The 22624-nt window shown below is 37.2% G+C and overlaps 1 protein-coding gene across 2 annotated transcripts in view; it reads left to right on the forward strand.

The window, feature by feature from the left end:
* The window catches only part of LSAMP (limbic system associated membrane protein), an 823632-nt gene that overhangs the window by 781285 nt on the left and 19723 nt on the right, over positions 1–22624 (forward strand). The gene's annotated exons all lie outside the window — the stretch shown is intronic.

The raw sequence follows: 22624 nt of genomic DNA on the forward strand, positions 1-22624 counted from the left end.
ATAATATTAAAATGTTATATAGCTGTAAATGTATTACATCAGCATATGAGTATATATGCATATGTGTTTGCATATGTACGGCCATATATATGTCCATATTCCTATCTCTATACACACACACGCACACACACACACACACACACACACACACACACACACACACTTATTGGTAGATCTTGGCATCAGCAAAACCTTTCTTCCCAAAGTAGGGGGAAGTCCTACCTGGCATTTGCTGACAGTTCCCACAATAATGAAAACATAGCAAGATTAAAGAAAAAAACTCCAAACAGACTATTCCATATAGATGAATGCTGGTGAAGCAGCATTCACTCCTTCTGAAACAGCACCTACATGCAAATGATGGATGCCTTTTCTGGTCTTTATTATGATAATTCCCTAATAGAGAAGATACTTACAGATATGTATGCACCTGAACACAGAGAATGTGTGTATGTACATATGTTTTGACATTTATGGATCTACTTTTGTATTTATGCATGGATTTAAAATTCCATGTGACTCAAAGCACTGTTTGATAAAATGACAACAGAAAGCTAAAAACCTTGAGTGGTTAACCCAATGCTGTGAGCTTGATAAGTTACTCTCTGAAGAACTTTCCCTGAAAGGGTTATAGTCAACCCATCTTAATGGAGGAAACATAACTAATCCAAAATGACAGAAAATGTATCAACATGTAAACACACACATATGTATAGATGCACACAAAGTGTGTTTATATATAATATAATGCAAATCTGCATATTTACATATGTGTAAATACATATAAGAGACACATTCATACATGTATCACAATGCCTAGTACACAGGTGCTTGAAAAATGATCATTGATGGATATATGCTCATTAGACAGATACACATGTCATATATACATATATATAAAGAGCTTTGAAAAGCTGATTTTTTTTTAAATCAACATTGCTTATCACCATTATGTGTGTTCTTGTGTATATGTCAGTTTCTTGCAGCCTCTGTTTCCTCATCTGTAAAATATAAGTAATACCTCAAATGAGATAATATGTGTAAAGCACTTTGCAGTGTAACATAAATGTTAGCTATTATTAATAATCATATTATGTGTAAATAGGTATTTCTAAATGTAAGGATAATATATCTACATATACATTTACATATGGCAGGACAGCATAGACAACCGGCTTCAGTGTCAAGAAGACCTGTCTGTGTTCAAGCCGTGTCTCTAACACATCGCATCACTTACCATCTTCTCAGTACCTAATGAAAGTCACTAAGACCATGAGTTACCAACCATTGCCGCTTTGCACAGGTAGAAGTTTCCCACCCAGGACCTCCTTCTACAGATGACATCACAGGTACCAGTATAGACAGGGTGCCATGATATAGTAACTGAAGTCTGAAACACTTGGGTTCAAGTACTGCCTTGTGACCCTGGCCAAGTCATTTAACCTCTAAGAATGCCTAAGAAACTCTCCAAAACTATAATTTGCAGAGCAGGTTCCAAGCTACATTACAGAGAACCAATTTAGATCAAATTTGCCAAAACACCTTAAAATGCACACGTAAATATAGGTCTATTTGTACCTATTTATACTTAAATTAGTCATAGGATTTCCTGCATTGCTTCCAAAGAATCACTTGATAACTCAACAAAGGAGCTACAGTCAATCTTTAATCAAAGACACCCCACCCCTCATTATGTTAGGACTCATTATTTTAATTAAAAGGAGAAAGCCTTTTGTAGAGAAACTTTCTCTGGGAACATCTGTTCCCAGGTAGCAGTTTCTTGTCTTAACCACCAAAAGTGCTTATCAGAAGATCCAAAAGGACACCCTTCCTCATTCCTTCCCTTTTTTGCTTCCCCTCCCTCTCTTCCTCTCTCTCTCCCTCTCTTTCCTTCCCTTCTTCTCCCTTTCCCTTTCTCCCCTTCTCCACCTCTCTCACCTCTTGCTTCCCACTTCTCTCTCTATGTTGTTCTCAGTCTCTCTGTACATCTGTCTCTCTGTCTGCTTCTCTCAGTTTGGCCTAGACACTGCTACTTGAAGCTGTGTGACTTTGAACAAGTTACAATCTTTGAGTTTCTTTCTCTTTATAGTTATTTTTTATAACTTTACATTATATTTTTCATAGAATGCATTCATAAAAGATCCATTCATAGAAAAATTCATCATATAGGTACAATAGTACCCAGCCCTACTCTGTAACGATCAAGTAAAATAAGGAGAAATTATTTATAAAATATAAAGGGCCATGCAAATATAAGAAAGTATTGATAAATTCAAAATTTAGTTTAAAAGTGTCACTTCCCTATTCTAAATTACACGAAACTGTCATTTTGGGTCACGAAAGAATAGGTGACAGTTTTTAGCAAAACTTCATAGCAAGATTAGTCCTGGTTGATCCACATGAGAATAATCAAGAATTCTGTGTAGTGAGCTTTCCTACCTCACACCATCAGTCCAGCAATATTTAAGGACTGCCACTGTAACCATACAAGTGCTACAAAATATAGGTATTTTATACTTTTTGTATTTCAACCAGTATAGAGATCCTGCATTCAGTTTAGGCCTTGGGCAAAATTATGAAGGAGATGAAGTTCGTCTTTCCAGTTGTGTGCCCTTCTTTCTCCCCCTCTCTTTCCTTCCCTCTACCCTCAGGCCACCCAATGTCATCTTGTCCTTCATGTACAAATGACTGACAGCAGCTTTAAAGTGTTACCTCTCCCAGGGGGTTGGGATTTTAACAAGAATCAAAGCTTTAAAACTAAATGGAGAAAGCCCTGACAGTGGAGGTTCAGGCATCCATCCACAGATGGGGAGGAAGATAATTTGGGACCAGGGAGCTTGTCCCAGTGTTTCTGAAATCTCATTCTCCTCCTCCTTATGGTGGTCCATACTTCTCAGTAACCACCCTGCTCTAGTTCACAGCTTTACTATTTAAATTTCCAGTATTTGCAAGGATTTTTAAGGTGAACATACATACAAATACACATATATGGGTGTACATCTGTATTATATTTAAATTAAATTTCCACTGAATTTTAATGCCATGGAAATCATTCTGTTTTATGAACTTTAAGGGAAAAAAAGCAACTAACTTTCGCAGAAACATTTACATTTGGGAATTAAGTTTCAGTAATTGACTGCCTCATCATTTTAATTAGCATGAATTAGAGCAGCCTAAAAGGAAAGACATTATATTTGTAGAAGCAAAGGATGGCATACTTCTCAAAAAGGTGAGAGTACTAAGGATTTGAGCAGACGGATAATGCTGTTCAGGTTTTTCAAACCTTTATGCATACTTCATGGAGGAAGTTAGTATCAATGTGCTCTCTTTAAGAATGACCGTCAGTCACCATTTCCATTGGCATTACTGGGCAGAGGTACATGAGATGATCCCCTCTGCTCTTTCCAGAGTCATTGAGCCTTGGAGAAAACTGGACTGTGCCATTTTCATTCAAAGACACAAAACAGTCCTTCTAAGGAAAACCAAAATAATCCTCCTGAGTGACTCGTTTGTGTGATTCTCCGAGTAATCCTAACGCCTCAAAGCCAGAGCAATAATGAGAGACTAGGATTTTGCCACTAACATAAAATTTAGTTACTGCTGACAACAGTCGTTCTCCTTTAGCAAACAGAAACAACTGAGCTTAATACCTAGCTAACAAGAATAGTTAAAAGAATAAGCTTCCAGATTATATAATTCTTTCCACACAGATGCTTCCTCTGTGTTGAGTTCTCTCCTGAAGTAGCCCCACCTACTTCACCCTGCTCTTCCTACCCCAAGTGAATTTGATGTTAAGAATTGATGTGAGGGTAGCTTTCATATGACTTGCCCTGGTACATTTCATGGTGTTTACCAAGGTCAACAGATTTTCTTGTTGTGTTGTAATTATAGGGTAAATGTACCAACTAGTCAATTCACTTTTGGTCTTAATAGTCCCTCATTTCATGTTCCCTTTTCTCACACCCCATGAAGTCAGAAGACTTATAACAGAGTAGTCTCCAGTCATCTATGTCCTATTGAAAGAGACCTTATAGATTGGTCAATCCAAATTCTTTGTTTTACTAATTAGGAATTAGAAAATTAAGGCTCACACAGTTCCTAAGTTGCAAAACCAGGACTTGAACCCAGAACTTCTTACTCAAAATTCAGAGCTTATTATAATTTGAAGTCCCCCCCCCCATCCTTATTATCTATCATACCTTGTCCTTTCTAATCTCTATTGTAAAACTGGTAGATTGGCTTGTAGGGTTGACTTCCTTTGCCCTAATAGAACAACTGCTAACTAGAAATTCACCACCTAGGTTTCCCTACCCAAAAATATATCTTTGAAACTAAATCAGAGGAAATTATTTTATGGAACATGTCTTGCCTATGGGGCTTCCTAGACTAGAAAGCAGGGATTAGATGTGAATGCTAAAACTAACACATCTGGAAGAAACACCCACTTTTAAAGGGGACAGAAACTAACTGTAGTGTCCATTTGTCTTAACATGGTCTCCAAAGCATTAGGATGTTCTTTTATCATCACAGGACATTTATAGTTATTAGGATAAAGAAGCACTTACAAGAAAAGAAAAAAGAAGCAGAGCAGTTCCACATTAGATCCTTCCCTTGTGCCCTGCTGCGAGGAAACACACCTACAACATCAGAACACAGCAAGCTATAATGAGCTTGGAATTCCAATTTAAGGTGTTCAAATGTACCCAGGTGCATGGTGGGTATATGGAGACCACTCACCAAGCATCCTCGGAGAATTTGCTGTTTATATCCACCACACATCAGTAGGGGGGGAAATATCTTAAAAGTCTTTTACACTTCCTAATTGGACACTGGGGAAGCAAGCACCCCACGTAGCTCCCAGCACTGTTTGGCTTATCACCATTTCGATTGTAAAAGAAAGCATTTCCCACATTTGTATATACACATGCATCTTTAACACAAAAGAGTGATGATACAATCTATCAATTGCTTTGCTAACATCCTGCTAATCATTACAAAGCATTTTTTCTGTATATTCCCTATTCCTTACAGTGGAGTAATCAGCTTCAGCTCCCCACCCCTCAAATCCATAAGACCCAATACTGTGAAAGAACTGTCTTGCTACCAGATGAACAATGCTTGGAACTGTAGAAAAGGGTCATTCCTGGAGGCTCAATGATTTTTTTATCCTGTTTTTGCTTTCTGTTGGACTTTATCCCACAAAATTCACAGCACCTTGGTCAGTGGTTTTCCTATATATTTGAAACGTGCTTAGGTATTTGAACAGGTGCTCTTCCTGTGGAATTCTGCATTTTGCAATAATTGGAATCTAGGGAGTTTGGGGAGCTAACTGCTAAAAGCACAGTCAGAGGGCAACATACCCTTCTCTTTGTTCTCCATATCAGGATAATAACATGGATGATTTGTTTTGTAGTAAGAATGGAAAGAATCCTGGATATGGGGTCAGGAGAAACTGACTTCAGATCCAGATTCTGCCAGGTAACCACAGGGCTATACATGTACCCAAGGTCAGTTACTTAACTGTGGTAGTCCACAACATCCTCATTTATGAGATGAAGGTGTTGTTCTAGATGACCTCTAAGGTTCTTTTCCCCCTCTAGTCTATGAATCTTTTACTTGGGAGTTCTGAGCCACAGATAAGTTCATCTAATTGGTTGCAATCAAAAGCACCCTCATATACTCTTCATTTCCCAAAGATTGAATTTCCTTCTCCCTGACATACTCACGCTCCAGATGTAGCTCAAGTCTTTGAGTGATCTCTCACTTATTTAGATGTACTTTCCACTTGCCCTTCTATCTGACTTTTAGAGTGCAAAGCTTTTCTATTTTTCCCTCCCCTGTAGTTTCTGATTATTAGGAACACAACAAGGAACCCTGGATTTGGGAACATGAAGCTTAAATTCTAGACCAACCTACTCACTTTGGGGTCTCCTTGATTTTTGACAGTGAAAATGAATTTTATTAGGCACAAGTTAAGTGTACAATTTTCTTTATAGTTTTTTAAAGGTCACACGACATTGCACTCACACCCCTCCCTCCCAGTATTAATTCTTTATTTAAATCTTATCTGCTGAAAATTGTGTAATTCTATAAGCATTAAGGAAAAATGATATTTTCCTAGCTCTTTTTCAGTCTTGCCCAAAGCCAAATGAAGGCCTCACTAGTCAGATTATATGGATAAGCACCTCTTTCTTATATAATGAATCGGGTAACTATGTTGTTATCTGAGGAATACTTAGGGCTAAGCATCCCTCTCAACTTCTGGAATAAACATGCAGTCTTAGACTATGGTCATGTGATGATTATTTTTGTATTTACCGGGACAATCAGGTGGAGAAAAAACATTTTGATCAATTGAAGGTATTATGCTGCCTTAGGGGTTATAGCAAGCCAATACTTCTAATAATATTTTTAAAATCTGGATAGGAATCAAAGCAGATGTATTTGTACTAAATCGTCATGGTACAACAAAAAAGAATACGAGACTTTGAACCAGGTGGCCCAAGTTCAAATCATAGCCGGGACACTTACACCCTTATGTCATCCTTCTCAAGTTCATTAACTTTCTTGGGTCTCAGTTTCCTCATCTGTAAAAAAAGAGGTAACCTCTGAGGTTCCTTCTAGCTCTTGCTCTATGATGTTAGGATCCTCTGAATCCCTGTATCATATTATGTGAGTCATTTCATATTTCTAGGCCTCCATTTCTTAATCTGTAAAATAAAGGTCATATAATCTTTTAAAGTTCCTTTCTAGTTCTGAATCTCTGATGCTGTGGTTCTAAGAACTACACTATGGAAGGCAGAATTAAAGTGAAGTTCTACTGATTTTAAGCAACTTAAAAATCAATCTTTCTCCACACCTGAATTCTACCAACTGAACTAAAAAACTCCCTAAGATCTCTTGGATTTCTCTTCTTCCTGGGAATATTGCACACCCTCTCCTCTTGTGGAGATTTCCTGTTTTTACTCTTTTGAAACATCCAAAACAAGAATAAAAGTGGCATGAATTAAATGCAGGTATTTATCATTTTGAATTCCAAAACTGAAGCCTGCTTCATGTGGATTCAAAACCTGATGCTAAGAAATATAAGGATAAGGCTAGAACAAGAAAGGCTGAGGACCCCTATAGACATTCACTGAAAATTTCTATTTGAATCCATTTCAGAATTAAAGGAAGTGAAGAAGCAAAATTCTTACACAGACACAGAGATAGATGGTCAGACAGACAGGCAGGAAGGTGGGTGGATAGTTAGATCACTGCTATTCGTTGTTCTTCAGTTGTGTATGACTCTCTGGGACCCCATAGACAGTATTATCCCTGGGATTGTCTTGGCAATGTGGTTTGCCATTTCCTTCTCCAGCTCATTTTACAGGTGAAGAAACCGAGACAAACAGGTTAAGTGACTTGCCCAGGATTAAACACTTAGTACGTGTCTGAGATCAGATTTGAATTCATGAAGATGAGTCTTTCTGACCTGGCACTGTATCCACCGTGCCACCTAACTTTGCAATACATTCAGATATACAAATCCTTTAATTGCATATAATGTCATGGTTGATCTGAACACCTAACTTTTCCTATTAGATGTGTTTTTGTAGAGGAGCACAGTGAAACCCCATGAAGGAATTTTCACTCTTCATGTCTGTTTTAGCATTTATGTTATTTGATTAATAAAATCTTTCAGACTGAATAAGCAAACTTTGGAATTTAGGGCATGATTATATGGTGTAGCTGATTCATGAAACTCTTGGTATATGTTTAGAGTGCTTAACGAGACAGACTTGTTTGCAGCAAGCTGTATTGTGTGACCAAGTCTAGTGCATGGTGTCTAAAGCTAGGTCATAAAATATTGTATTTATGATAAAACCAGTAATAAAACAATCATAGACTACTTCAAGTAGTTAAACAGTTTAATCCATTTGGTATGCATTTTACTACACTTCCACTTCACAGCATTAGCGGTATTTGACTTAACAGAAGTTATTTTCTTCACATCTTACCTAGTCTTTCACTGTGATTATATAACCCCAGATCAACCAATAAAGAAGTAATCAGCCATGGAACCTGAGAGTTGGTCTAACTCTGGAGCAATTAACCATTTTTGTGTGTCATGAATCCTTTTAGCAATCTGGTGAAACCTATAGACCCCTTCTCAGACTATCTTCAAATGCACAAAAAAATACATAAGTTTAAAGGATACCGATTATGTTGAAATACTTATCAAAATTTAAAAAAAAAAATCAATGGACTCCAGGTTAAGTGTCTCTGAAAGTAATGCCAAATTGTCCATCTTTCTGATTTTTTCCACTTAATTGATTTTTTGACTATTTTTCATCATATTATTGTTGTTCAGTTGTGTCTGACTCCTCATCACGCTATGGACGCATCAGGCCCTTCTATCCTCTACTATATCTTGAAGTCTGTCCAAGTTCATGTTTGTTGTTTCCCTGACGCTATCTAGCCATCTCATCATCGGTCACCTCCTTTTCCTTTTGCCTTCAATCTTTCCCAACATTACAGTCTTTTCTAATGACTCCTGCCTTCTCATAGCTTAATACAAATACAGTACCAGAAAACTTAAGTCCAGTAGGATGTCAGGTTGTTGAGAATTTCCTTGTACCCAGTAGGTACTTCATAAAAACTTCGCTGCTTTCCCCATTGATCTTCAAAGCTGATCCAAGTCTTTCTAAGGACTAAGATCTATAATAATCTGATCTTGCACACTTGTATTCCTCCTTGTTATTAACTTCATTTTTGTTGCATTTATTGCTACTATTACAAAGTTTTCTGTTTAGATAAAATCACTGAATCATAGGTCCTGGTTTTAACTCAGAGGCCACATAATTCAAATCTTTCATTTTACAGATATGGAAACTTTATCTGAGGGATATTCAGTTATTTGTCTGGGGTAGGACAAGTGATACTTATTGGAGAGATTTGAATATAAGCCCTCTGTCACCAGAACCACTGATCTTTCCACTGCACCAAATTGCCTCAATAAGGAGAAATTCATTAGGATGTTACATTTTAAACCTTCCAGTGAATTCAGAATGCATTCACAGAGCAGTCAATGACCCAATTTGGCTGGAGAATAGCAAGCATAGGGGGAGACAAAAACTGGAAAGATAGGTTGTACTCAAATTCAACGATCTGCAGGTTTCTATTAAGTACCTACTATGTGCTAGCACTTTGTATGAATTTTAGATTAAGGAATCCAAACTCTTAATCTGTAGTGAGGCAGCATTGAGATTTTATTTGTTTGAGGCTTTTTTGGTCTGGCTTTTGTTTCAGAAAAGGACTGTTTGGTCCGTTATGCTAAGGATAGATGAATCCATCATCATTTCCAATGAGTTGGAAGACAAAGATTGGAAGTGAGGATGCCATTTGCTAGGTTATTGCAATAGCTCAAATGAGAGGTAATCAGCAAAGATTAGGGTGGTACTGCAGAGAGAAAGGAGGAGACAGATAGGGGAGGCATTTCAGAGGCAGAACTGATAGAAGTGTGATGGGAGTTGGATATAAAAATCAAAAGACAAGAAGGATATCAAAGGTCACTCTGAAGATGCCAGTATGGATATCTGTGATGACAGTACAAATAAATAGAAACAGGAAAATGATGAAGAACACTGTTTTAGGGGAATAGAAAACAAGTTTAGAACAGCCTCAGCTTGTGATGTTGGTAAGATATCTACATAGAAACACTGAGAAAATTGGAAATATGGAAGTGGAACTAAAGGGATAGGTTGAAGTAGCTAGATGGCCTATTGGTTTCAGCACTGGACTTGGAGTCCAAAAGAGCTTCATTCACACCCTGCCTTATTGATTTACTAGCTGTGTGAACCAGGGAAAATCACTTAGCATAACACCTCTTGGTCTCAGTTTCCTCATCTATAAAACTTATGATAATAGCACCTCCTTTGCAGGGTTCTTGTAAAGTCTGAATAAGATAGTGTACATAAGGTGCTTTGAAGACCTTAAAGCACTGTATAAGTGGTAATTATCATTATTGAAACCAGACAGAAAGATTACGAGTTCTGCAAAGCTGATAGTTTGAAGACATGGGACTGGATCAGCTCACCAAGTAAAAGAAGGCTGGGTAAGAAGGTCAAGGACTGCGTCATAAGGAATCTTGACATTTGGAGGATGTAAAGAGGAAAAGGATTCACTGAAAAAGTGAGACGAATGATCAGGGAGGCAGGAGAAGAATGACGACTCCTTAAGAAAAGGGACTGTTTCAATTTTCATCATAATCCCCAGTGCCTAACACAGCTCTTTGCCTATAACTGGTGCTCAACACACGCTGATTGGATTGAATTATTTGGATTGAGAGAATCAGAATAATGTTCTGCCATGTGAGCTAATAGAGGAGAATATTTCAAGGTCAGTCATGCCAAATTATATACAGAAAGATCAGGGAAGATGAAGACTGAAAAAGGGTATGGAGTTGATGATGAGGAAGTCATTGATTGCTTTCAGCAGAGCAATTTTAGTACAGACTTACTAGTGGGTTTAAGAGGTGCATGTGGTTCAGAGTGGAAGCAGTAGAATTTTTCAAATTTCACTTTAAAGAAAGGAAAGAGAGAGGGCTGTAACTTGACTTTTAACAGGGTCAAGAAATGCAGACCAGTTAGGTAGCTGTGTGAATACAGAGCTGGGCCTGAAGTCAAAAAGACTTCCTGAATTTAAATCTGATCGCAGACACCTACTAGCTGTGTGACCCTGAGCAAGTCACTTAGCCCTCTTGGCCTCAGTTTCCATATCAGTAAAATGAACTGGAGAAGGAATTGGCAAACCACTTAAGTATCTTTGCCAAGAAAGACCCAAAAAGAGGTGGGTCAGGAAATGTCTTGAACAATAACAAAGTGTCAAGAACAAATTACATTGGTTTGTTTGTTTTTTCCCCAAGAATGATGGAGAGCTGAGAATGTTTGCAGGGTGTGCCAAGGATAAATTCTTCCTCTGAAACAAGAAACAATAAAAGATAGCTTAATAAGTTTCAAGGTGCTGACTCAAATAGAAAGTGAAAGTAAGTTTGTGAAATTCAAATAAACTCTTCACATTTTTGACTCTTAGCCAATCATCAAACTTCTAAAATTAGGCACTCAGTACCCTTCGATTCCAAACTAAAGAGACAGGAATGGTTTTTGAAAGTGGTAAAACAACAACAGCAGTATTTATGTTTAAGGATATTAAGAAGATATATGTTTAAAGGACTTAACCCACTCTTGTGCTGAAGTCACATCTTGAATCTCAAGGTGTGGTTCTATCCTGTATGTTAGGTCTGCTCAACTGTCCCTAGCCTGTCTGTTATATTCTTTGACTACTTGGAACTGCCTCTGGAACAGTTCATAAAATATCATTTTCCTATTAATGTGCTACTCTTATAAGAATGAAGCTTTAGCTTTCCTTATAGTTTGAGTTCTTTGAGTTCTCAGGTAGACACAGCATAAAGTTTATGATCTCTGGAACAACACAGCACTGGACTTATGGTTAGCATGAATGTAGACTGAAATGTACATGGAAGAAACCCACCAGCTATGATGAAAGCAGAAGCACAAAGCTTTCCCTTTTTCTTCGCAAAAAAAGAAAAAAATGAATAATAATACTGGTAAGTAGGAACTGCTAATCCCTAAAGCTTAATTGCAGAAATCTGGTGGAGAAAAATTATGAATTTTCAAAATGTGACATGAAAAATGAAATTAGCAATATCCTTCCCTAGTAAGCCACCTTGATAATAGATAATAAAGCTTTCATCTTGGGAAGCCCTGGCCGAAAGTGTCAACAGCCTAGAAACCTAGGTGGGCGTGCGTTCAAATTTGATCCTATCACATCAGAGGGAGAGACCAAGTAGTAAATACACATTTTCTTTTTCCTTGTTTGATTTTCTGTAATGTTTTTGTGTCAACTTTTTTTTCTTTTTCCCATCTTTCTTGGTTGACATTCCGCTTAAAGGTAAAAGTCCAATAATGTCTCAATTTCCTAGATGGAAAAAAAACAAAAAAAGAAAACTTGCCCCTGGAAATAGATTCCTGCTGTATCCCCCAAACAGAAGATCTGCCTGCTTATAGCAAGTCATTCTGTGTGACCTTTTCAAAACCCAGTATTAGTTGTTTCAGTGTCATTGGACTTAAACTTCATTCTTAAACTATTTTACGTAAATGATTTGCGGCCTCAACCCTTTTACTTCCCTTCTTTAATCGGTTATTGCCGTTTTGACCGGTCTGTTTGATATGTTTTGATATCTAAGACAGTTGAGTCTATTATATTACACCTGTGAAATTTTTGGTCTGATGTATGAAATCTGTGTAAATAGAAAAGTGCTCAGAGAATTGAAACCTCATCTTGAGGTGGTAAAAAGGAGTAGTAGTCTTTAAACTAAGCAAAGTGATAAAGCTGTATTAATTTTGAGGGTAAATAGTAACCATAATCATCCTAGCTAACACGTATTAGGCACCTACTGTATGCCATGCATATGCTAAGCACTTTACCAATATCATCTAACTTGACGTTCACAACATCCCTGGGAGGTAAATGCTATTATTATTCCCGTTTTACAGATTAGGAAACTGAGGCAAACAGAGATTAAATAGTTTCTCCAAAGTCACACAGTTAGAAAGTATCTATAACCAGATCTGAACTCATCTTCTTATGTCCAGGGCCTGTGCTATATCCACCTTGCCATCTAGTTGCTTTAAGATGAGAAAAAAGTGCTTGGTGGACTATGCTGCTATGACTTCTATACCAAAAAAGGGAGTTATTTCAATAACAAGAAAAAAAAGTTTTTTCAAAAGAATGTGGTAAACATTTTATTTATGTAAAGATTAAACTTTGTTCACAAAGGAGAAAAAAATAACTCATGTCACATCAAGACAATGAGGCTTAGAGGCAGATGCAAACAGCTACGAAATAGAAAGGAAGATACTTTTCTTAAAGACACTGACTTAACCAGTGCTCTGAAGAATGAAAAAACAGCATTTATGCCTAAGTAAGCACCTTAAAACTAAGTCAGTTAGCCAAATGACACAAATTCCAAAGTTCTAAAACTGGCTGAGAAAAGATTTCAGTGAACATTTGAAGGGCAGTGGAAAATCTCTGCTCCATGAAAATTATTGGCCCTTTAATTTTCTTTGCCAGTTGGAAATCAAATGGAAAAGCAGCCAATCTAGATTTGAGCTCAGGTCTAAAAAATGTCCTAGATGGAAAAAAGAAAGAAGTTTTAGGTAGATGTTCCTAATCAGCAAGTTATTGGTATGACAACTCTTAACTAGGATTTTGTTGCTATCATATTATTTCAATCCTGTTGGACTTTTCATGACCCCATTTGGGGTTTTCTTGGCAAAGACACTGGAGTGGTTGGTCATTTCCTTCTCCAGTTCATTTTATAGATGTGGAAACTGAGGCCAACAGGGCCCAGGGTCGTTTACAGATGAGGAAACCAAGGCCGACAGGGTTAAGTGACTTGATCTAAGTATCTGAGGCCAGATTTGAACTCATGAAGATAAGTATTCCTGATTCCAAACCCAGTGCTCTATCCACTGAGGTATCTAGCTGCCCTTACCAGGACAGAATACACTTTAAACAGACTTTCTTTTAACTAGCATGCCACAGAAAACTTTTCACCATGGAAGTTCACTTTACTTCTAGACTTTCATATGCTATGAAAGTATATCCTTTATTCTGTAGCCTCTTCTTTGATTGGCTCATTTGAGAACCTCAGTCTTAAGGAGGAAACCTAGGCCAGGCGTTTCTTCATTCCTCTCTAGGCTCTACTCTTGATTCTTGATTTTCTCTACCATGTACCTGCATAGGAACTCTTTTCTTCTCCCCTGCTTTTCACCTTCCTTTTCTGTGACATCTGTTCTCATTATAATATAAACTTCTCAAAGGCAAGGACTGTCTTTTGGCTGGTGATTGTCTGGCATGTAGTAAGCATTTAATAAATGTTTGCTGACCTTTAAAGTTAAAGTTAAAGAGACAAACTGCTGCTATGGATATTACATACAATGCAGATGCAGAAGGCCTCCTAGAAGGGCAAAGCTTGCTTTTCCTCATCTTTGTATGTAGTGTCATCTTTGGTACCATATACCAAACTTTACAATGTTTTACAGTGGAAAGGGTGAAGGGTTTAGAGTGATATGACTTAGATTTAAGTCCCACCTCTGTTCCTTATTACCTGTGTGAACTTGGCTAAGATACTTAACTGTTATGACTTCTGTGACTCAAGTTTCTTCATCTGAAAAATTAAAGGGTTGGATGAGATTACCTCTCATGTCCTTTCTGGTTCTGTTCCTATGATTCCAAATATTAAATTGAAAGTACCATCAAAAACCTTTGGATAGAAGGCACACAGGTTTGATTGTCTCAGAGCAACATACTTTGATTCCTCATCATCGCTAACTCAACAAAGACCAAGCCTTAGAGCAGAAGTTGGAATTCCCTATGTGACAGTTCCCTATGTGTCTCTTTTTCACTATCCTGAAATGGTCAAGCTTATCAGTCTTTTGAATGAAGTCATGGAACATATAGAAAGGGAAATGGCATCTTTTCCCTACTTCACAAATTTACTTAAAACATGGTACAATGGAAATGGCCATCCTGAAGTCAGAAGAACTGGATATAAATCTTGCTTTTTGATGATTGCATCCTGTTGTGACCTTGGATAAAGTACATTATTTGCCTGGACCTCAGTTTCCAATAAAATGATTAGGTTGTATTAGAAGGTTTTTGAGCCCCCTTTCTCATCTTAGATCTGTATCCTTCAGGGATAAACTGTAAGGTGAGTGGGATCTAAGTAGCTTGTTCAGGAAAGAAGAGGTACTGGGGCATATCAAGTAAGTGTCAAATAATTCAACAGATTTTGGGGGGATGGCTGTGATTTTCCTGATTAAAGAAATTAGCAAAATATTTATAGCAGCACTCTATGTAGTTGCCAAAAACTGGAAGTCAAGGGGATGTCCATCAATTGGGGAATGGCTGAATAAATTATGGTATATGAATGTAATGGAGTACTATTGTGCCATAAGAAATGATGAACAAGAAGACTTCAGAGAGGCCTGGAAGGACTTATATGACCTGATGCTGAGTGAAAGGAGCAGAACCAGAAGAACTTTGTGCACAGCAACGACCACAGTGTGTGAGAGTTTTTTCTGGTAGACTTGAAATTTTGTAATAACGCAAAAACTTCTTATAAAAAAAAATCCCAAAGGTGGTTCTCAAGGCAAAATGCCTTCCACACTCAGAGAAAGAAATATGGAAGTCACTCACAAAATGTAGCAGATCATGTTTGTGTATGTGTATGTGTTTGTGTATCATGTTCTGATTTGTTATACGATTTCTTTCATTTATTTTAGTCTGACTACATAGCATGACTATAGTGAAAATATACTCAATAGGAAAGTATATGTAGAATCTATACAGAATTGTATGCAGTCGTGGGGAGGGAGGGGGGTAGTCGGGGGTAGGTAGGGGGGGATAAAATCTCAGTTGTATGGCAGTGATTGTTAAACATTAAAAAATAAAAAAAAAATTAAAAAAAAAAAAGAAATTAGCATTCAGCAGATCTGCTCTGTGGACTTTCACTAGGGTTTCTCAGAGAAATTCCTGCTTCAGTATGACTCCCAGGGCAAGGCCCACCTTGTAGAGTAACCTTAACTCCATAAAGATTTTATTATTCCTTGTCCAGGAATAAAAGGTGGATTTTCTTTAGTTGTTAAGAATCAAAAGACTTCCCTGTCTATCCTGATAAGAATAGCACTTTCCACTGGTGCCAAGGAAATTTTTTATTTGTTGTGGGTTTTTCCTCCCTTTCCCACTGTGGTTAACCTAGCCAGTGATGCTCCTATCCTTGCCTCTGTCGCCGCCTTGTGGAAGAATTTGTTTGGGAGTCTAGTGGAGATATCTCAGTTTTACCACAAGATGGCACACAGAACCAATCTTTGACAAAAGATAGGCAGAGATGAAAGAAAGGTCTTAAGCATTAAATTAACATTTATTTTGGCCAAATGAGAATATCCTTTCAGAAGAGGAAGGCAGGACACTGTGATGCTGGGATAAGTGCTATGAAATAAGCGTTTCGTCTTCTTCTCCAAGGGAAAAGTAAAGTCCCAAATCTTCTGATCTTGAGCATTTCTCAAAATAAATTAAGAATCAAAACACTTACCACAATCTACTCCAGGAAATTCAGTGTTAGGATTACCTAATATGTTATTAATGGGCTCAGATTAAATGTCTTTATTTGCAAAGTAAGGTGGAGAATTCAAGCTCATCTAGGTAATCAACAGAAAATCTGTTGTTCCCTTATTTTGAGTGTTTGTATATTTGGGAGCAAATATGGGGGGAGGGGGCTGGTCTAAATGATTATTATTATTTAGGTAAATGTTAGACCAGTTGGCCTTTGACAGTGCTTCACTGGTCTTAGGATCCTTCCTGTGATTCTGTGACACTGACTGTAATCTCCATTTCTAGGAAGGGGACTAACCACTTTAGAAGAAAACTGTTACTTGTATTTAATCATACGTTGGCAATGCTGTTGCTGATGTCTGTGCCGATAATAAATGAACCCTGGTATATTTTCTCCTGACAGCAATATTACTCAGTTAGCTCCCTTGCCAATCAGATCTCTCTGTATTCAAATCACCTCTGCTTTGTCAGTTAGTTGCTATAATGGATTCATGTTTTCTTTTCTGTATTCTGCATTGTCATGGCCTGTTCTTTGAAATGATTTCTCCCCAATAATTTAATTAAAAGTAGGCTTCCCAAGAAGGGAATTTGCCCATATGTTCTCTGTAACTGAATTCTAACATGATCTTATCGTGGCTGGCTTTCGTTGGCTGTTCAAAGTCCTTTTGACAATCGGTATTTTAAAGAGCCAAAGTAATGAGATACATAATTGTGTGTAGAGAAGACACAGCCCCTTTTATGAGATAAGGTTGTGGTGCAGTGGGAAGTGCTTTTGAATCAGGGGCTTTGGATTTCCATCTTGCCATTGCCCATTGTGATCTAGGGCAAATGACTTCATTTCTGGGTGCTTCGGTTTTTTCCTCTAAAAATAAGTTAGATGAACTGTTGCTATTGTGCCATTTTTCAGTCATGTTCTACTCTTTGTGAGCCCATTTGAGATTTTCTTGGCACAGATACTGCGGTGATTTGCCATTTCCTTCTCCAGCTCATTTTACATATGAGGAAACTGAGATAAACCAGGCTAAGTGACTTGCCCAGGATCATACAACCAGTAAGTTTCTGAGGCCAGAACTGAACTCATGAAGAGAAGTCTTTTTCTCTCCAGGCCCAGCACTCTATCCACTGCACCATCTACCCATCCCTTGGCTAAGATATGTTTCTTTAGCCTGGAATTCTTTTTCTTTTCATATATAAACCAATAGGTAGATAAAGACTCTGTGTGTACGTGTGTACACGCAGATGCTTGCATATGTACATGCCTGTATGTATGTTTTTTCTTCGTGTTACTTCACTGCCAGCACTCCAATAATGTATTACCTCCACACTTTATCTTCTCTGCTTATATGATTTAAAACTTCATTTTAAAATCTGAAGTGTCCTAAGGATGGAATCTCAACAATGTCCATTTTGTTATTATATTCAATGATAATATTGCTCTCATATTGTGTCATAGAAAAAGGTAGTATGACAGTAATACACAGAGAGTTGAGAGTCACAAACACTTGGGTTCAAATATTTTCTCCAACATATATAAGCTGAGTGACCTTGAGCAAGTCACTTAACTTTTTATTGTCCCATCCAACTCAGATTAGAAATAGCAGAAAAGACCTAGTCTTGAATTAGCACTGAGAGTCCCCAACCAATGAAATCACAGGTCCAATCAGAACAAAAACAGACAATTCTTACTAGGGAAATTTGATCTATATTAACTAGTAAGATTAAAAAATAAATGTGGAATGAAGCTATGATTCTTGTTATATGCCCAGAAAATCCATTGATTTGCCTTATGCCTCATCTTTGTCGTCTAGCAATGATATAATAGCAGCTAGAGGTAACCAGGGTACCACCAGAAAAGGAAATGGCTCCAATGAGGAAGCACAGAGTCCATACTATTTCATAGGAAATTAGGCTTCCTTAATGCAAATAAATGCTTATCTCATCAAACCACTGGTCATAGACTCATATGATTTAAAGGCAGAAGTAATCTGAAAGAGGATCCACTTAAATGCCATTTTTTATAAATTTTCAAAAGAAAATATCAAAAATAAATTTTATTTTATTGTTTTGGTTTTTTCATAATTTTCTTTTTAATGATGACTGAGCCTCAAAGAGTTGACATGGCTTTGCTGTAGTATTTGTTTCTTCTTTTCTGTTTGAAACTCAGATTCTGATTTCTCCCTTGAAAATGACACCCCAAAGAAATTGTGCCCGGTCATCAGACATATTAACTACCCTAAATCTGAACAAGGTGAAAACACCCTATACATTTGCAGACAGCATGATGGCACAGTGGATAGAGTGCCAGGAAGAATCATCTTCCTGAGTTCAAATTTGACTTAGACATTTACTAACTGTGTGATCCTGGCCAAGTCAGTAAACCCATTTGCCTCAGTTTCCTCATCTGTAAAATAAGCTGGAGAAGGAAAAAGCCTTACTACAGCATCTTTTCCAAGAAAACTATCAATAAGGACATGAAGAATCAGATACTACTGAAATGCCTGAACAGCAACAAGAAAAATCATGGAATGGAAAGACCACTGGACACAGATCAGGAGACTTACTATTTAGTTCTGATTGGTCAAAAACTAGAAGAGTGACCTTGAGCAAATCGTGTAACTTTTCCTTGGGATCTTAGGTCAACTTTTATAAAATGATGAAGTCAGGCTAATGGATAGAATGATAAACTCAAAGTCAGGGAGACTTGAGTTTGAATCCTTCCTCAGACACTTGCTGTGTTACCCTGGGCAAGTCATTTAACTTCTCTGTATCTCAGTTTCCCCATTGATATAGAGTCAGACTGAAAGTTTCAGATACCATCAATGTCTACTTGTACATTTATCAAGTTCCACTGATGAGTGTTACTTTATTATATAACAAAGAATGTTATATTCACTCAGAAACAGATATGGAATAGAGTTCCAGGTAATGTAGTCTAATCCCTACCACGGTGCTGTCTAATTCAGTTCCTCCAATTGATTATCTATCCTAGGTTTCCCAAAACGTGGCTTAGAACTGAGCCAGGTTGTGTTTATGCTAAAAGACCTGTGCGCAGAAACTGTCTAATTTGCATTTGGCAGACAGGACCTAGTCAGGTTAGAGAAAAGCTTATTCCCTGGCTTGAGACAATGAAGTTAATTAAAAAGTATTCTTGTTGAATTCAACAACAGTTATGCCAATGAAATTATTTATTTAAAATTTTGAATAAATAAAAAACTTCCATTAAAGAGTGAAGCTGTTTTTAAGGTCCACCTTACCCTCTCACCCCCAAGTTGAGAAGATTCTACCTGAATTTTGTTTATTTTTAATGACTCATGGACTTTAAGATAAATCAACTGGCTGAGCCCTGAGCTACATTTTTGAAAGTGTGGACTAGGTGTGATCCTCTGGATGACCTGTGAATTGACTGGATTTCTCAAATGCTGGAGAGGGAAGAAGAAGAGTGGCTACCACCGAAAGCTTAACCACTGTAGTATTCGTGTATGTATTTTTAAATAGTCATGATTCTGCTGGCTGGGTATGCTGTCCAATCAGCATAGATCATAACCTTTTCATGACTCAAGACTTTTCATGAGCTTCTGTGGCCAAAATTTTTATCTCCTGATAGCCAACTAAAAAGTTACTGAGATTTTATGATAAGCCTGACTACTCTTTAAAGGGCAGATATACAATCTACCATCTGAACAATTTTGTAGCTTGCATTCCACTGATGTAGAGATGACTATATTCATCATAAAGAGGCATGAGTAAAATTTTGGTAGAGGGTTCACTGTATTATACAATGAAAAATGCTATGTCTGATCCTCTGTGTTAGATAAGAGCATAATGTTTCACATGAGTATAGCATAACTATAAGGGAAGGGAAGAAACATTTATTAAACCTAGGCCCAGTACTAAGCACTTAACAAATAATAATTCATTTTATCCTCACCACAACTCTGTGAGAAGTAGATGCTATTTTTATCCCCATGTTAGAAAAGTGAAGCAGGTGGAGGTTAAATGACTTGCCCAAAGCCACACAGCTAAGAGTCTGAGGGTAGATTTGAACTCAGGTTTTCCTTTCTGTAGGCACAGCACTTTATTCATTATGCCACCTAGCTTCCTCTATATAACAATTAAAAATAACATGGACCAAATTTGCTCCAACTGTCTTTGGGCTGGGCATTCTGCAAAAACTCATATATGTATACACATATACCTATACATACACACACATATATATACACATATACATATATGTATGTGTGTATAACTACTTGAAATCCTTTAATCACATTTTATACATTAGAATCTTTATTCTACATGCATATAGTTTAACTATATGAACAACGTTTGGCTCCACAATTTAGGGAAATTATTCCTACATCCAATGATAAGTAAATATTCCGAATTAATTTCCTCTGACTTCCTGCTCATATTAGTTTTGTTGAAATTGAAATTAAGTCAATCAATAAAGGTAAGACAATTTAAACACTTCTAATCAAAGATGGGCATAGGAATGGTAGGCTGTCTACCAAGAGACCTCCTTTAAATGTACATGCTAAAAAATAGTATGAGTGTGTGGCTAAGCAGAAGGGGTGGGAGGAGAGCAGCATTGAGCCCTAGGAATGAATCTCATGGTTTCTAGAGGCCCTATGCTTTCTTTAACATGCCAAGAAATAAAGCAACTTCTTAAACTCTGATCACACAAAACAGCAACAACATGTGTGTGCTCTTACCCCACCAACAGGTGAGAAAGCAGGGTTGGCACATTTTCATTTCTCCTTTGTTTCTGATCTTTTGTCAACCCTGTAGTGTTTTTATTTTCCCATGACCTCCTTTCATGGGCAGTTGGGTCGCTTGCTCTTGGTGATAATAAAAACAAAAGGAAAACATGTTCTCATATCCCCAGACTTCACCTTATACCTGGGCAATCATACTCAAAAAATCTTTGAGGTGGAATGAACCCCATGATAATTTAGTCCAACATATATCAACCATAGCAACCCAAATTTAAGAGGAGTCTGAAATATTGGTCTATCAAAGAAATCCTTATGCAGATACAACTGAGTTTTTTTAATTTACATTTTCTTTTCCTTTAAAAAAATCTAATGAGCAAAGTTATGCTTTCTCACTCCCCCAATTCACCCCCCAATCAAAAACATAAAAAAAGCAAAACCCATTACCGGCACGTATAGTTAATCAAAGCAAATGTCTACATTGCCCATCCCCACCCCCCACCCGCCAGATATCTCTTTTATTCAGGAGGTGGCTAGCATGTTTCCTCGTTAGTCCTCTGGAATGCTGGTTGGTTATTATGCTGATAAGATGCTATTCAATTATATTTCTGTACCACAACTTGTTCATCCATTCTCCAATTTATGGGCACCCTGTCAGATTTCCTTTCTTTGCTACCACCAAAAAGAAATATTGATGGTTTTTTGAACATCCTTAGAGTTTTTGTTTGTTTTTGCTTAGGACTAATCTAGCACACACACACACACACACACACACACACACACACACACATCTACATTCATTTTCTATATCACTTTTTATCTGAAGACTCAGATTTCATTTTTAGGGAACAACAATAGCCTCAATGGTCCTACTGACATATTTCATGTTTACATGCAATTTTTTTTTAAAAAAATCATGTTAAATTGCTTACATTTTATGATTTACATTTGAGCAAATTGAAATCAAAGCCACTTAACAAATAGTTCATGTTCTGTGCCATCTGTGAAAATAAATTTTATATTCACATGTATTTGAAGGGGGATTCTTCAGTTTCATACAAATTATTCCAAGTCAGAATCTCATTGCTTATCCCTTTCTTTGCATCACTGGAGCCTGCAAGCTAAATCATCTCTTCCTATCTGAACTACCTTTCTATCTTTTCTCTCTCTTCACAGTAGAGTATCAAACTTGTCCTAACTAATCTGCATTGATAAAGAATTTGTTTTTGTTTTGTTTCTTGTTGTATTAAATGTTTCTTTTTTTAGAAATTGGCACCACCGTGCACTTCAAGCAAAAAGGTATGGCGTCTCCTTCTGATAACTCTTTGTTTTTATATTAAACTTACCATCATACAATGACTGTGCCCTGAAAATGTTAGGTGATTACATTTCAATGTCCCCACCCTGGATATTAGAAATCCAGTGGCAAATTTGCTTCTGTTTTTCTCATGTTGTATATATCTCTTGTTCATGGAAATTCTATGTTTCAGTGAGCTTTGTTAAAATAGTTAAATGGATCTTCATTAAATGTTTCCTTCAGCAATACAGATTACAAACCATCTATGCCTGTCATTTATTTTGTCCCCTGATTCTAAAAATCTACAGCACTGAAAAATCTGTTTCTCCCTTTTCCCTCCTCATCCCTTCCCGGAACATCTTTTGGTTCATGTCAAATTCTAATAAAACCACATAATTAGAGACTCTCAAAGTTATGTACCATCCCCATGAGA

This window comes from Notamacropus eugenii, chromosome 5 (assembly GCF_028372415.1).
Source record: "Notamacropus eugenii isolate mMacEug1 chromosome 5, mMacEug1.pri_v2, whole genome shotgun sequence".
Lineage (NCBI taxonomy): Eukaryota > Metazoa > Chordata > Mammalia > Diprotodontia > Macropodidae > Notamacropus > Notamacropus eugenii.